Raw genomic sequence first — 11,684 nt, 5'->3', positions numbered from 1 at the left:
ACAGTTGTTTTCTCCCCATGGCAGTCCTCCACAGTATGAAAATGAGGACTCAGTGCCATCACAAGCTAAATCATCTAGCCATATTTGTCCTGAACCCATTCCAAAAGTTGCATTAAAATGTACCTCAATAGCATCTCCACAGCCCAGATTTCTACACGCCACTGCAGCATCTAATAAATCCCAGTAATCTGAACACACTGTTCCCCATATATCATTATGAAGAACCTCCACTCGTCCTGAACATGAGTTATCGCCATTCACCAACCTCACAGAAGCTTCAGCCTGAGGTCCATTTCTAAAATCTGTGTGTATTTACAGGACATTGTGTCAAACACAGTCATGCATACACTTCACATATTTTTTTAGTATACCAATTGTTATTGTTACCCAGCTAACAAAAAAAGGTCCCCTGGACGTCCCCTAAATGTCCTCTGCGAACGTCCCCTGGACGTTATCGTGTAGGGTCCCCTGTTACGTCGAGCGGACGTCCGCGAAGACGTCCTCCGGACTTTCACAAGGACGTTTGCAGGACGGTCAGCGGACTTTCGGGACTTTTAGGGGACGTTCGCCTGAAGTCCTCAGCACATCGTTTTATTTCATTACAACCAATGAAATCAGACACGCTAAACATTGTTTACCACAAAGTTCTTTTATTTTAATTGAACAGGTGTAATTTTCCTGTGCTCCGTGTTTGTGTGTGCGTGCGCGAGCGAGCTCCCGTGCGCGTGCCTGATCTCCCGTGCGCGTGCCTGATCTCCCGTACGCGTCAGTCAAACGCGCTTCAGCTCCGTGTGTGTGCGTGTCTCTGGCTGTCTGCTGGACTCCCATGTCAAATATTTCCGTTGTCTTCTAACCTAAAACAACGAAATGAACACATTTAAAAGATAAGTAGTTATTATTTATTGGGGTGGTTTCCCAGACAAGGATTAGCTTAAACCAGGACTATGCCTCAGTTTAATTTTGAAATATAACTAGTTTTAACAAACATGCCTTACTAAAAACATTACTTGTGTGCATTATGATGTTAAACAAAGGGCACTGATGTATTTAAGATTTCCCTGTCTGGGAAACCGCCCCGATATGTTTAAAATGTCTTGCAAAATATCTGTAGCAAACATTTAAAAGATAAGAGAGACAGAATTCTGTGCTAAAACTAGAAAGCATGCACAACTCACTTTTACCTAGTATTTCATGCTTATGGCATTATTGTTGCTGTTACAGTTCACTCAAAGTAAAGGTGGGTAAATGTGGACATACAGTACTGTGCAAAAGTCCCTCTAAAACAATCCTGCTACACCAGCCTGACCAGCGGAAACCATACTGGGAGAATTCATATTCATATTGATTTGCATTTACACATAAAATGGGTAACAAACATTACTGTGCAAAAGTCTAAGGCCACCATCATTAGCTTTGTTGTTTTAGCAAAGTTTTAATGTCCATCCATATTTATTTTTCACTCTTTTTTTAAGATACAAACAGAAAATACAGGAAAAATTTACACACAATTAAAAACAAAACAATTTTCAGAAGTAAATGTCTTTTTCAGGCATCAGTCAGTATTTAGTGTGACCTCTCTTGGCACGAAACACATCTTCAGGACTTCATTCTCCTCGAAAAAGCCTTAAGTCATTTGATGATTAGAATTAGAATTTCATTTTATTTAGGTTTAAGAGATCCTGCAGTTGCCTGCTATTGCTCAAGTTTAAGGGGAGTTTACCCTAAATACTTGACACCTCAGCTTATACTTTATACTGTTTTTAATACCACATACACATTTCCTGTATTTGCTGGTTGTATTCTAATAAAGACACTGAGAAATAATTATATATGATCACTACACAATTGCAAAAACAACTAATCTAATGGTAGCATGCTTCTACCCTGACCAGCTACAAAATGAACATACACATCTCAGAGAGAGCATAGGTCACACAGAGTATAAAAATAGTTTACTATGACATAAAATAATGTAAGTTGTCTTATACATTGATCTTTGATATTATTGTAGGTTTTTGTGTTAAAGGCATCTAGAAGTATACTATGTAGGGTATATGATACTATATGTATCCAAAGCATCAAACATTATTTTTGTTTTAAAAATAGACTATTAATTGCTATTAATGTTTATGTGCTATTAACATTTACAATGTACATTCTTATTTACAACATTACAATTTACATACAATATATATACAAAAATAATTTTGAAATGTTTGGGATTCACACAGACTCACTATAATTCATTGTTAGTTGCAAGTGTGAAACTGAGCTGCTGAAATTCGCCCTGTGTAGCTGAAGCATCCTCCTATTTCCCATCTCCCAAACTGCCTCCCCTTTGAAGAAACAGATAACGAATCTACAAACAAAAACAATCCGTAATAAACATGGGTAAAACGTCAGCAGTGACTAGTAATGTTGCATGTGTTATGGCACATACCATCTTTTGAAAGTCAGCTTGGTTTGCTCATTGTCTGCTGCATTTTTCCAACCACTGCTGTGGTGTTGTCCTGTATTTGGTCTACTTTCAGAATGATTCTCCACTCCAGGATTTCTTCCAAGAATGAGTTTTGAAACATTAATAACATTACTAACTACACCAGTAAAATAAATGAACAATAAGTCTGTGTGGAAGAAAATGCCTATCAATATCAATAATTTAAGATAAAAAATAACAAAATACTGTACCTTGATTCATTATTGGAAGAAATTGACTGATGTGCTGCATTTGTGATAAAAAACAATTAATTAGATTTAAAAATTAATGATGTAAGTATTGTAGTAACTGTTGTAAAATGTTGAATGCTCTATCATTTGTAAGTCACTCAAGGCATATGCTAAATTAATAAATATAAATCAAGTAATCATCATTATAATACAAATACTGTACATGGCATTAAAATGTACTCACAATAAGGTGCCTCAGGCAACATCAAAACATCTTTTTGCTTTTTCTTACTGGTTGCTCCTCATCTATAAAAGAATGATAATATGAAAGTAAATCATAGTGTCCTTATAGTTTCACCTGGCTTCTCAGCTGAAAAACTACTAATTGCTGTTAATAATGATTCATTTTCTTCACTTTCAAACTGGAAATCTTATCCTCAGGTCTAGAAACAACAAGACAAAAAAGTAGTATTTGATATTATTAAGAAACTTACACAATGATTCCCACTGTTTAAAATCATGTAACAATGAATGCAGTGACAATGATATCACCTTCAATAATGATTTCACTTTCAGATAATTTACTGTCCCATTTAAAGAAAATAATAGACGACATGCATTTGTTTTGATCATTACAACTCTTGGTCAATATACATTACTGTGCAAAAGTCTTGGGACACTATCACCAGCTTTGTTGTTTTAGCAAAGTTTTAATGTCCATCCATATTTATTTTTCACTCTTTTTATTAAAGGATAATTCCGGTATTTAACACTTTGGGTCTCATTTCTGGTTTGTTTTGGATGAACTACAGTGATGGACACAGAAATTTTGACAATGGGTCGTGTCTTGAGTTTTTGACTTGTTTAGAAGCGTCTCTTGACTGCTTCAGAATGGAAGTCAATGGCCATGCACAAACATGTCATTAAAACAACACTTAACGTTCATTTTTAAAACTGTGCTACTCACCGAGTGGTTCGTGGTGTTCGTTGATGATTAAAAACAAGTTGTGAAACGAAATACAGTTTCTGTCGTGTTTTATTTGGCATTTTGTAAAATTCCATTGATCTCTCTTGTAAGACTCATTGCTCGCTGATATATCACTCCGCCACTGGGAAACAGAAAAGGGTCAGTTTACATGTGGTTGTAGTTTTTTCGCTCGGTTTCTCTCAGAAGAAAATTTTCCCATATTTGTAGGGCTGGACCAGAATATTTGTTCCGTGGGTTGACATTCGAGTTTCAGTTTTGAGATTCGAATATATATATATTAATATTTCACAGCGTTAATGCAGAGCTTTTGCCAAGCAGGAAGTGCGCTTCACGCTCCCGCTCTATAGGTGGCGCAGAGAGACCAACATCCATAGCCAACAGCCACCAAACGCCACCAGTGGAAGAGATCGCCTCGAACGGCTTCCTGCTTTGGCATTCATGCTAATAGTGTTGTAAATAACGTCCAGTTTCTTGCAAAAACTGATTGAATTGCTTCACAAGACGTCAATATGTCACACGGAGTTATAGGGGATTACTGTTGTATTGGATATATATGCTTTAGCTCTTAAAGGGTGCGGATCGGTTGACTTGCATGACGGAGCACTGGGGTTTCTGCAAATATCTTCTTTATTGTTCTGCTGATGAAAAAACATATTGGATGGTGTAAGTGTTATAAATAAACTTAATTTGGAAAGTATGCTACCGTTTTATTACAGTTTGTTGAACTTCGTCCATTTATTTTCGTTGTTTTATTTAAATAGCCTACCCTTTACATTGTCAGTAATTACTGTGCTGTTAATTTCTGATACGGGAGTGTTTGTTTGTTAGAAAAAAATGTAAGGCTACCTTATTAAAAGTGCTCGTGTTTTGTTTCACTAATGCTGTTCTCGCAGGGCGCGTGACAGGCATGCCGAGTGTGCTAACGCTTCAGACTCAAATATAGAGCGGAAGTATATATGCGGTTGTGAGGTATCTGAAAAAATAGTTCCACTATAGCAAATAACACGGATTGAAATCATACATTGCGCCAATATATTTGTTTTTAATCATCAACGAACACCATGAACTGCTCGGTGAGTAGCACAGTTTTGAAAATGAACGTTAAGTGTTGTTTTAATGACATGTTTGTGCATGGCCATTGACTTCCATTCTGAAGCAGTCAAGAGACGCTTCTAAACGAGTCAAAAACTCAAGACACGACCCATTGTCAAAATTTCTGTGTCCATCACTGTAGTTCGTCCAAAACAAACCAGAAATGAGACTCAAAGTGTTAAATACCGGAATTATCCTTTAAGATACCAACTGTAAATACAGGAAAAATGTACACAAAATTAAAAACAAATCCATTTTCAGAACTAAATGTCTTCTTCAGACATCAGTCAGTATTTAGTGTGACCTCTCTTGGCACTAAACACATCTTGAGCTTTTTTGAGGAGACTGAAGTCCTGAAGTCATTCGATTAGAATTAGAAATTAGGATTTAATTTCATTTAGGTTTAAGAGATCCTGCAGTTGCCTGCTATTGCTCAAGTGGAAGGAGAGTTTACCCTAAACACTTGACACCTCAGCTTATACGTTTACCGGTATATTGTTTTTAATACTACATACACATTTCCTGTATTTTCTGGTTGTATTCTAATAAAGAGACTGAGAAATAATTATATATGATCACTATACAATTGCAAAAATAACAAATCTAATGGTAGCATGGTGGCCTAAGACATTTGCACAGTACCTCACATAAACATTGTATATTTGGATTGCCAGTATTTGTTAAGGTTAAAAAGAAGTTTGGTATTACTTTGCATACTTTACCTGTGTGAGAAAATGGGCTACTCTGACTGCTTGTATTGTCCACAGCTGTTTGTCCAGAATGGCACATTATTTATTTTGGTCTCAATACCCTTCAGATGGAAACAAGCATGTTTGATTATTTTTTATATGTAGCTGACCTTCATGTTTATCATTTGTATTTTATAAAACATTAACCAAATCTTACCACATTCTTTCACTCTAACCACAAGGATGGTGCTACCTCAGCCTTATTTTGTTCTGTAAAATGGAGCAAAACAGCACAGGAAACCTGTAAGTAAAGTCCATATAAATCTGTAAGTTCAGCTTGCAGTACACAAAGGCAATGTACACAGTTAGCCATCTCAAACCTTAGGCTGAAATTGTTTTCCAGTGTTTTTCCCTTTTTCCTGGAAACATGTACGTTGTTTAATCTTAGTTTTTCTCAAACCAGTATCAATATTACAGAATAAGATAAGCTGATCTGCTGAACTTACCTTTTTGGAGGACATGTTTAGATGTTTAAAGGCTGAGAAAACAAAATAAAGAAAGTTAATATATATACACACACATCAAAATATATTAAATGTTAAAATGTTACCCAGATGTACCCCCAACCCTCCCAGAGCTTTTATGTATTATTAAAAGAGATTTGATTCAATTTAAGATTTTTATTTAATAGGCTTTATGCCCAGCTGCACTACTTCCTGAACTTCAGCCAGCCCATTGTTTCCTGTCTGCCATTATTGGACAAACTGATAAATCCAGGTCTGTCTGATTATTGTTGTTGTGACTACTGAGGTCAGGCACACCTGGATTAATCAGTTTGACCAATAATGGCAGACAGGAAACAAGGAGCTGGCTGAAGTTCAGGAAGTAGTGCAGCTGGGTATAAAGCCTATTGCTACCATTAAAAAGGTTTAACCATATACCACCAAATAAAGGTTTAAAAATAAAGTCTAAACAATATATTTATAGGCTACATACATTCAGGCTGGTCCATTATGCTACACATTTAAAAAATAATTGAACCACATCTACAAACTTATTTTGGTGATTTAGCCCACAAGTTACTTAAACTGGCATGCCCATTGTTTTTACAATGAATTAAATGGCTTTTTTTACTGCGTTTGCCACAGTATTCAATCCTACACGTTATTTTACTACAGTACAGTAGGCGGCGGTATACTGTAGTGTGCAGTTCGTGTCCGCATCGTCATACGCGCCAGTATTGCTGGAAGACTGCAGGAACAGAACCCCCTGGAAAGGTAAGGTAGGAGTTTTAATTTAAACCTTAAAATGAGGGTTATCATCACGACAGTTACTTTTTGCTTTGCCATTATTGAAGAATCAATTCGGCAGAATCTCGCGCACGCTCAACTTGTAGGCCGTTTCTCAAACGGAAGGCTACATCCTCCGGAGGTCGAATATGCAGGCTGCATACGTCATCAAGCCTGGTTTATTTCAGTTAAATAAACATTACATTCGCAAGTCATAAGCATATTACAACAATTTACGATTAACTGGGAATAATAGTTAACTTTATAATTGTTAATATTCTTAAATATGACAGTCTTGATGACGTAAAAGGTATACAGCCTAAGTTACAAATGCTACTTCCAGTGGTTAGCCTTCGGATTGAGGCGCAGTTACTTATATTAATACTACTTTAAAACCATATACATTTACTCTAACACTTAAACAAAGTAAGCGAGTAACTTAAATATGGCTACAAACCTTGAATGAGTTATCAAACTGCGCTCTTGAACCAATATAAATACTGTATATGGTAACGATGATAACGAAATCTTACTCTGTAACGAAAACTTGACGAAATTACTTACTTATCTAACAATTAACTACAAAATAAACGGGATGTGTATAAAAAATGACGAAATTTAATGGAGCTTTTGCTTATTCCCTTCACCGAGACCGTTGTGTCAGTTGACGTTTGACGTGTGATGCCTCGTGCCAGATAATTCAAAATGTTCTCGCACGCAGTCAGGAGGCTTATTTGACTTCATGCGGCGCCGCAAGACTGACAGCCGGATGACGTCAGAGTACCGCGAGAATGATTTAAGAAATCAAATTTCGTCTCGCTCCCGCGATACTTTGACGTCATCTGGCTGTCATCTTTCCTTTTACAACACAAGTTGTTTCTATCTATTAGACACAACAATGGAATTAATAATATCAGTGATTTTTTTGTTTGTCTTAATCTTAATTGCTGTGTGTTGTACAACTTGACAATTCATAAAAGTATAACAAGTATTTGTTTGTTTTTTGTAGATGAGTTCCTTATTAAAGAAAGGCTTGATGCTGTTTACTCCACACTCTTAGGCTGACTTTGTATTATTTGTCTGTGAAGACAGTTCACAGTTTCTGAATCCCATCAAGAATGAAGACCTGGAGGCCACCATATTGAGATGTGAGTCAAAATATATACTTTTATAACCATATATGACATTTCAATGTAGTGACATTTAAGTTTTCCTGGCTAAAATAATTAAATTTGGTAATATTTGTTAATAAGATTATTAATGAGTTATATTTCTATAATTAACTTGTATAGCAAGTTATATAGTTATATTTGTTGGAACAAATAAGGATATTGTTAATAACAAGCTAAGATCTTGAGTTTTTTGGCTATGGTTTTAAAGGATGTTTAAGAAGGGGAAAGAAAGAATAGGTAGTTTAATTTCATTTACATGCATAGTTCAGGGGGAAATTGTTCATAGGAAGCATTCAAACACAACCTAACATCTGATGCTTTTTACTGTCTCATGCTTTTCTGTGTTCCAGGGTCCGATGTCATGATATGGCGCTTTTCCAATGTAGGGTACAACTTGGCTCGGCACGATGCAGCTCAGCTCGCTTTGGTTGCTTTTCCAGTACAGTTTAGTGTCGCTTCAGAGTGGGTGAGATTATAGGCAGGGGTGCACATAACTGGTGCGTATGCTCAAATAGAAACAATTCTAGTGTACCAACGTTGCTGGAATTTTGTTACGTAGTTAGCTTATTTACTTTGACATAAGAGATTTCTCCGTGCATCAGTGGTAAGATAATTAATGTGTGTTGTTAGCAGTGATCCGCATCTCAATGCTTCAGACAGCTTGCTAGTACAAGTATACATTTATATGAGTTAGGCTAGTAGTTATTTATAAAGATTAGATAAGTAAAAAACAATAACCAGGGTTATTTTATGTACATCATTGTCTACCATGTTTAAACAAAAGCGATATGGCGAAGAGAGTAGTCAGGAGAAAAGTGATGATGTCAGCATGTAGGATGTCTGTGCTATGAATAGTGTGAGTACCAAGTAACATCTCCAGGTACTTCTTTGAGAACCAGGACAAAAAAAGTTATGTGCACCCCTGATTATAGCCTTATTGTTAAAGTTGCGTCCTCTCTACTGCCGTAACATCATCGTAAATGTGATACAAACACACACACACACAACATGGAGCAACAGAGCATATTAATGGAATGCAGCCACAAAATCAAAATTGACAGCCACAAGTAGATTTTCCACTACCTCTCTCACATGACAGGTTCTATACAAACACCCGTGTCATCAGTACCTGTACTCCGCTGACAGAACATTTACGCCTATACTTTTGGTGCGTTTTGAATGCGGAGCCATGCGCAAAGTTACAAAACTGCCATCCAGACATGGGCGCGGTGGTGTGCTCTGCATTTTTGTAACTTTGCACATGGCTTCGCATCCGAAACCCATTACCCCTTCCCCAAAAGTGAGCTGTGCTGAACTGGGTCATACTATGCAATGGAAAAGCGCCAAAAGTGTCCTACTTCCTGGCTTGAATGATTTAGGTAAGCAAATTTATCTGATACACCAAAACCTAAAACGTTTTAATTCTTTCTTGCAGTGTTAACACGGCATTTTGATCTTGATATTTATTCACATTTAATGAGATATGGAGATTTTTATCTTTTACAGATGAAGACATACATTTAAGTGAGCCGTTTTTATGTCCATACACTGCGGGCCAGCATACATGAAAGTCACCATCATGTTTCTACAGTAGCCCTAAATGGACAAACTGTTCTACAGAGCGTGTTTCGTCCATACGTTGTCTCAAGGGCTCAATATAGCAAACATACATGTAGACCGCTGATAGGCAGTATCCACGCATGTAACCACAGAAGCAGCTTGGTCAGTTTAACTCACAAATGAAGAAACAGCAGATTGTTGCGTGTGTTTTGAGAAGACCAGCAGCAGTGGCGGCCGGTGACTTCTTTTTTTGAGGGCGCTCGATGCAAAGTTCATCACAACATGTATGTAGCTTGTCATGTGTGTGGTTCCTTTTTTCAAAATATGTGTTCTGCGCTATGAGAGATCCTGTAAGTGCCTGCTGCAGATGCGTCTAAAGGGTTTATGATAAAAGAGACGCTCGCTTTTGCCAGATACTCGCATAATCCCATGTGTAATCAGAGTTTAGTGTTAAGGGAGTGTCTTGTGTGTATTTTGTGAACGTGAGCGTCTCTTTTATCATAAACGGTTTTGACGCATGTGCAGCAGGCACTTATTTTGACAAAATATGTGATGCACATAGGATCTCTCGACACGCAGGACACATATTTTGGAAAAGGGGACCACACACATGATACTCCGAACACTTATTTTGAATTAGCGCCCCTCGAATGAGGAGTCACGAGCGCCACTGACCAGCAGTGATCGAAGTAAATAAACAGCGACTCGTTGCAGCAGTTTGAGTTAAGTCATTCCTCAACTTGGCCTATTTTTGTTCTCACCGTCACAAATGGAAATGGCTATGACGCAGTTTTTTACCTGATGGGAGGGGTTCTAGTGAACCAATAACAGCGCTTGTGGTCCACGTAGAACTGACACGCTGTTAAAAATCAGGCTACGCTCAGGCTATGGATAACCTACGGTGTAGACCTTACGCACAACTATAACATGGGCTTCAGAGTGACAATGACATTTTTGTCCTGTGGCAGCTACCATAGAATCACATTGCGCTTCGAAATTTAGGTTGATTGCTATTCGCAATTTCACTGCTAGATGCCACAACAAAATATAATACACCTGTAACAGATATAACTTTGAAATATGGTTTACCAAATGCTGAAATTAACATGAACTAAGATTAATAAATATTGTAGAAGTATTGTTTATTGTTAGTTCATGGTGGCAAATGCTAACAAATACAAGCTTATTGTAAAGTGTTATCTTTGCAATTTAATACTAAACTTAAAAATGTGTAATTTCAGAGGGGTTGAAGGTTAAAATGTTTTGAGCTCATTTGTTGACAGTAAACAATATAATAATATTGGGCTTGTTTTTGAAGCTGCGGTTGCTTTTTTGTCTCACGAGAGCTGGCAACACTAAAGACATTTTAGTAAGAAACCGTATAGAAAAAAGAAAAATAATAGAAAAAAAGGAAAATTATGAAATTACAAAGTACACCTTATTTTGCAGTCTAATCAACACTTTCTGACAGTTTAAATGATGGGTGTAGAATTTGAGATATAGTTCAAGTTTATATGAGGATGTATGTCTTACCTGTATCTTTTTTCAATTGTTCTTTTCCAGAATTTTCAGCGTTGGACTTGTGTTCCGCGTGTTTGGCCTCTTTAACACTTGCTGTTTGAAAGTCATTGCTTGCAACAGATTGAGTGAATGTCATTCTGCATTTCTGTTTGCATTGCTTTGCTTGCATTTGAATCCTTTGCAATAATAAAAGTTTTACATTTGAGCTGTAGTTGTAGATTCAAGTTTGTTTTTCCTTGATATAATGTATTTGTATAGATTTTTGCTGTGTGACAATTATATATCATGCAGTGTTTCATATATGAGAAAGACAACGCTTGAACCACACAACACCGTATCATATTAATCAGAATAAACAAGTACTTGCACTTCATTTATATTTAATTGGGTGATGTGTAACTTCACAATGGTGGATTCTTTAACTATTACATGAATATGTGCATTGTGATTTCGATTTATTGACAATAGTTATGTCTTAGGAATAGTATGGAAAATCATTAACTAAAAAAGACATGGTGCCAGATCTTTTTATTCACGTTAAATGTAAAATTATTGTAAAATTGTAAGTTGCTTTAATGGGATCTATGTAATAAAATCAGTAAAGGGTTGATATAAAGGCCATGTTTTAGCATACTAGTTTAAAAATTAAGAAAAAAATAATAATAATTATAAAATAACATTAGATACTATAAACTACGATTTTCAT

At 36.5% G+C, this 11,684-nt stretch overlaps 2 long non-coding RNA genes across 26 annotated transcripts; one reads left to right on the top strand and one right to left on the bottom strand.

Annotated features, from left to right (window-relative positions):
* Positions 1-659: 659 nt before the first annotated feature.
* Positions 660-11,126, bottom strand: LOC135747194 (uncharacterized). 24 transcript variants are annotated; one of them, XR_012335104.1, is made up of 11 exons: positions 7,183-7,330; positions 6,571-6,705; positions 5,943-5,974; positions 5,817-5,855; positions 5,654-5,737; positions 5,470-5,558; positions 2,912-2,973; positions 2,689-2,722; positions 2,441-2,554; positions 2,238-2,359; positions 660-854 (listed from the first exon to the last, which is right to left on the bottom strand). It is a non-coding gene; the product is annotated as an uncharacterized lncRNA (long non-coding RNA). The 24 variants fall into 24 exon arrangements; XR_012335107.1 differs by having other exon boundaries at positions 661-854; positions 5,654-5,706; XR_010531747.2 differs by having other exon boundaries at positions 661-854; positions 6,598-6,705.
* LOC135745087 (uncharacterized) lies at positions 6,634-11,155 on the top strand. 2 transcript variants are annotated; one of them, XR_010530975.2, is made up of 3 exons: positions 6,634-6,713; positions 7,735-7,873; positions 8,248-10,992. It is a non-coding gene; the product is annotated as an uncharacterized lncRNA (long non-coding RNA). The 2 variants fall into 2 exon arrangements; XR_010530976.2 differs by lacking the exon at positions 6,634-6,713 and adding an exon at positions 11,021-11,155 and having other exon boundaries at positions 7,568-7,873; positions 8,248-9,276.
* Positions 11,156-11,684: the final 529 nt, after the last annotated feature.

The sequence above is a fragment of the Paramisgurnus dabryanus genome, chromosome 1 (genome assembly GCF_030506205.2).
Source record: "Paramisgurnus dabryanus chromosome 1, PD_genome_1.1, whole genome shotgun sequence".
Classification (NCBI taxonomy): Eukaryota; Metazoa; Chordata; class Actinopteri; order Cypriniformes; family Cobitidae; genus Paramisgurnus; species Paramisgurnus dabryanus.
Note: the sequence above shows the minus strand (reverse complement) of the source record. Positions and strands in the feature narration are given on the sequence as shown.